Here is a 5,324-nt window from a genome sequence, read left to right as displayed (position 1 = left end):
ATTAATATAAAGCCAAAGCTCATATAAAAGAAAAACATTTCAAGAATATCAACTAATGATTAAGGGAATCAATGCAATAGTTGCATGAGGACATGCAACAACTTCAGTTGGGGGGTATGTTGGGTCTCCAAAATGTCATCCACTTTCACCTTTCTTTCCATTATTTTACCCTCATTTTGTAACTCTGTAACTCTATAAACCCTACATTAGTAACCATTTTCATGACCATATGGGTTTATTATTATTATTTTCCAAATTCATTAATTTTAAGTATTTTAAGTGAATTTGTGATTAATTATTAGGAAATTAACATATTTTCATATATATATAAAAGTGTTATGAGTTTTATGATATGGTAGGCCTACTTGAAGATTCTAGAAGGGTCTTACTTGGCCTCCTAACTACAAATTCGAATTTAAAATACCAACTCATGAGGATTTATAGAATATTTGAGGAAATATATGGATCATTAATATAAGCACGTTTAAAGGAGAAGAATCATGGAGTTTTTTATCTGTGTCCTTATCAAAACTATGAGAGAATTTGGAGAGGATTTGTATCTTGTATTTTTAGGAGATTGGTTGAGACAAATGTGGATTTAGGAGAGTGTTGGGCTCCAAAAATGGCACTCATTACCATACATTTTTCACCTATGCTTCCATTATTTCGCTCACTATTCATCACCTTGTCACTCCATTTTCCCTACTATTCACCATTAATGGGTTTCATTTATATTTTCCAAATATTGTTTACTTTTAAGCATTTTTGAGAGAAATTCTTGATTAAATATTAGAAAATAATATATTTTACTTTATATATGGAAAGTGGGTTGTTTTGGTGACATGTGTAGGTTCCAAGGAAGCTTCCAAGACACCTTTATGTGGCCTTGAATGATCAAATTCGAATTTGATAAGATAAACCTCATGGAAAAGATCATGGAGAATATCATGGACCTCATGGAGGAAATCATGGAGGATAGGGTTATGTGTCTAGATGGTTGAGAAATGTATGGAACTAAAAGAGAGATTAATGGATCATCATTATGAGTTTGTTATCTTCTCCCATTGTATAAATAGGAGTACCTCCTTCATTCCAAAGGAGAGGACTCTTAGAGCATTGTATCCAATTGATGATGGAATAGAATAAGGCTTCATTTTTCATATATTTCCATTATGTAGTTTTCTTTCCATTATGTAGTTTTAGATTTAATTTTCTTTAATGTAGTATATGGAATAATTTGTCTTGTTCTTAAGAGAATTGAGCTCACTCTAAAAGGATGAGAGAAACATGTTATTTCATATTAGGTCTTGTTTCATTTCATTGTTTAGATGTTTAAGGATTTGATTGGTGAATGAGTTTTGAATTAAAATCTTATCAGCATGTGAGAGGACAACTAAGGGTCTAAGTTAGGCTCTCTCTCTCTATTTGATTTGCATGATAATTAAAATTCATTCTTTTGCTTTTATGTTTCAAGTATCATATGAGGAGATACCAAGAGTCTAAGTTAGGCTCTCTCTCCAATGATTTATATGGTAATTGAAATTCATTCTTTTGTTTTTTATGTTTCAAGTCATTTCATTTCTTATGCTCATGAATGACTCTTAGTTTAGTTTGGATTAGTACATGAGAGGACAATCAAGAGACTAAGTTAGTCTCTCTCTCTACTTGAATCTAAACGATAATTAAGTTCATTCTCTTGTTTTCATTTTAAGTTTTTAGTTTCATATGATACTGTAGGGAAGGACAACCAGGACCTCCTTAGTTAGGAGCCTCTTCCCTTGCATATTATATTGAATCGTAAATAATTAAGTTAGACATAGGTTAGTTGCCTACTCCTGCATATATTGTGCTGGCATCATCACAAGCTTACGAGTTTCCCTGGTCGATAATTTATGAGCAATTTAAGTCCAATAAATTGCCCAACATTTTGGCGCCGTTGCCGGGGAATGGTGCTAAGGGATTAGGCATTAGAATTTAATTCAGTGTTTATTTTTCTTTAGACAAAATAACTTGTGAGACCTGGTGACAGCAGGATCTTCACAAAGGAGTTAAGTTTGAGTTTTCTGATGTTTTAATATTTAGCTAGTTTTAAATTTCATTGTTTCAAAAACACCCCCCTGCATAAATAAAAACGAATCAAGCGACTAGTATGCTCTCTTCCTGCGCTTAGTGCGATCAGGAAGATCAGAAAGTCTATTGATTTCGTTCGAATAAAAATACTCTTGTTGGAAAACTAATGTGTAATATATCAATAAAGAATTTTGTGAAAAAAAAAAAAAAAACATCTTTAAATTTTTAGATGAAATTTAGTTTTTTAATTTTAGATTTAAAAAATAAAAATAAAAAAAATTAATAATATATATATCATATATATATATTTTTAAAAAATTAACCATTTGTTTTGTTAAATTAACCATTTGTTTTGTTTCTTTTGTTTTTTTTAGATATTTAAAAAAATATATATAAAAAAAAAAAAATGCAAAACATTAAATAAAAACCACCGAGAATGTGACTGAGACAATTTTCTTTTGTTGCAGGCTGATCGGCCATGGTGGTCCTTTGGCTGGGCTGCAAGAACTGGCATCCAATGTTCGCATTACATGGGCGAGGGCTGCAACGTCCACGTTGAATAATGCCCTTCCTCCTCTTCCGCCAGCCCAAGGTAAACCGAGAGGAAAACGTGCAGCAACGGAGTCAAATATTTCTGGATCCAGTGTTGCTGCTGAACCCCTTAAACGACGTGCAGTGTTATCAGATGTGTCCAATATCTGTAAGGAAGCGGCCGCGGTTGATTGCTTGAAAAAAACCAAAGGCAGTTAAGGTTGTATCTCAGAATGCCAATGCCAAGGGAAGAGGCCGAGGAATTCCTCGGAATAACAAGAAGATTACTCAAGAGGCAGAGATTAAAAAAAAGACCTCACCAGCTATTTGTAATGTTGACGATGCATCTGCTGGTAATGCAATCGGGGATGATAAGCAAAACAATAATGTGAACACTCTAAAAGAAGTACAGGACAATCCTAAAGAACTTAATCCAATTGCTGAGCAAATTTCAGTACACCCCCATTGCAAACAGTCAGTGGAAAAACCGAATGAGAAAGAGATTGTGGTAAGTGATAATAAAGCAGCAGTTGCTTCTCTGAAGCAGCAATCAACATTGCAGTCTCTACGTATACCAAAACAACCCAAATCTTCTTTGAAGCAAGGTAATCCTGTTCCTCTGGCAAGGCTTCATGAAGATGTGGGACGGTCTAGCTGTTCGGATTTCATTGACATTGATTCGGAATTCCAAGCTTCAGTTCTTGGAAGGATGCAGTGACTTCAAACGTGGTGGCCGGCAGTTCATTGTCGAAGTGTTTCGTATGCAAATACACTTTAACGTCCATGCACATCATGCACGATATTGGGAATGTCGCCCTCCATCCTTGTTTATGTTGGTCATTGATTTGGCCATTATTCCTTCCCTCATTCAAAGCCGCCCCGGCCCCCCACCGGAAGAAAAGGTAAACATATTTTAAACATTATCTTGAAGAGCAAAAGAGATGCGCTGCTTGAAGAGATACAAGATCCGCTTGAAGAGATAAAAGATCTTTTACATTTTTAAGGCGATTTTGGAGGTGAAAAGATGAGTGTTCCGGCGTTTCCGATGGTGATAGTAGATGCTGTGGACGTGGAGGCAATGCAGCTGCCCGTGCACCTTGATGATTATCCTAGTAGGAGGCGATTGATGATTATCCTGGAGATCGCGAGCGGTGGGAGATTGCCCTCCATATCTGGGTTGACAAGGAATATATCTACATCATTCCTGCCGGCGGTTACGGTTGTGAAACATTTTGCCTACAAGTCTAGTTGTAATCGCAGCAAGAATCGGTCGATCTGGAAGAGTTTCTGGAAGAACAACAATGGTCGGCGGCATTCCAGGACGACATTTCGATCCCCTTCGACGATTTCATAAACGATTATGCACCAGCTTTTGTTGATGAAATAATCCGCAGATCTCCAATGGCGGATCTGCAACAGCAAATATTGCCATTAAGATTCAAAATCTTCCTAGATCTGGCGGAGATCTCGCCTGTCATGGCAATGGGAAGGATTTGTTTGGTTGTTTTGTTGGCATTAGCACTGTGTTTGAATGTTTCACTGGCGTCGAAGAAGATGAAGGTCTGCGACAAGGGATGGGAATGCAAGGGGACTTATTGCTGCAACCAGACTATATCGGAAATTTTCACAGTGGACAATTTCGAAGAACTCTTCTCCAAGAGGAATACCCCAGTGGCTCATGCGGTGGGTTTCTGGGATTACTATTCCTTCATCAACGCGGCTGCACAGTTCGAGGGCATAGGATTTGGTACTACTGGAGGACAGCTGATGCAGCAGAAGGAGCTTGCAACCTTCCTTAGCAATGTTGCAGCTGAAACTTCATGTGGTTACAATGTTGCTACTGGTGGTCCAACTGCTTGGGGTTTGTGCTACAAAGAAGAAATGAGTCCGGACCAGCTATACTGTGATCAAAATTTGCTATACCCTTGCGCTCCAGGAGCCAGTTACCATGGACGTGGTGCCCTGCCTATTTAATGGAACTTTAACTACGGACCGATTGGTGAAGCACTGAAACTTGATTTGCTTACTAATCCAGATATGGTGTCAAACAATGCCACGATAGGATTTTTAACTGCAATGTGGAGGTGGATGAATCCCATCAAGCCAAAACAGCCCTCTGCTCATGATGTGTTTGTGGGTAACTGGAAACCAACCAAAAATGACGCTGAATCATATAGGCTCCCTGGTTTTGGAATGGTCATCAATGTTCTAAATGGGGGTTTAGAATGTGGGAAAGGGGATATTGATGCAATGAACAACAGGATTTCACATTACCTGTATTTCCTTGATTTGCTGGGCGTTGGACGAGAACAAGCCGGTGATAATCTTGATTGTGGCCAGCAAGTTCCTCTTAACCCTGTTATAACTTCTACCACCTCTCGTTAGCTGGCAGTCTGTAGTTTTATCTATCCAAGGCCATCCTTGATCCAATTGATAGTAGGGTGATCGTGATAAGGTTTGTTGCCGGTTTATCACTCTACGGTTTCGCCTTTCACGGTCTAAAACCATCATTCGTCAGTCTATTTCAGGTTTGAATTGCCCACGGTTTGTTTTTAATCAGTTTTCATTTTTTTTATTTACAACTAAAACGAATAAAAAAATCAACATACATAATAAATTAAAAACCATTGTTTTTAATTTGTTATAAAAATAAAAAATATTTTGTGTGTTGTTATGTAAATAAAAATAAAAAATAATTTGTGTGTGGATTAGAATTAAAAAAA

The 5,324-nt window shown here is 37.1% G+C and overlaps 1 pseudogene; it reads left to right on the top strand.

Moving 5' to 3' along the window:
• Positions 1-4,004: 4,004 nt before the first annotated feature.
• LOC149206438 (chitinase-like protein 1 pseudogene) lies at positions 4,005-5,001 on the top strand (annotated as a pseudogene).
• Positions 5,002-5,324: the final 323 nt, after the last annotated feature.

The sequence above is a fragment of the Pinus tabuliformis genome, chromosome 1_2, assembly GCF_031772625.1.
Source record: "Pinus tabuliformis cultivar Carrire ecotype Pingquan chromosome 1_2, CPIR1, whole genome shotgun sequence".
NCBI lineage: Eukaryota > Viridiplantae > Streptophyta > Pinopsida > Pinales > Pinaceae > Pinus > Pinus tabuliformis.
Note: the sequence above shows the minus strand (reverse complement) of the source record. Positions and strands in the feature narration are given on the sequence as shown.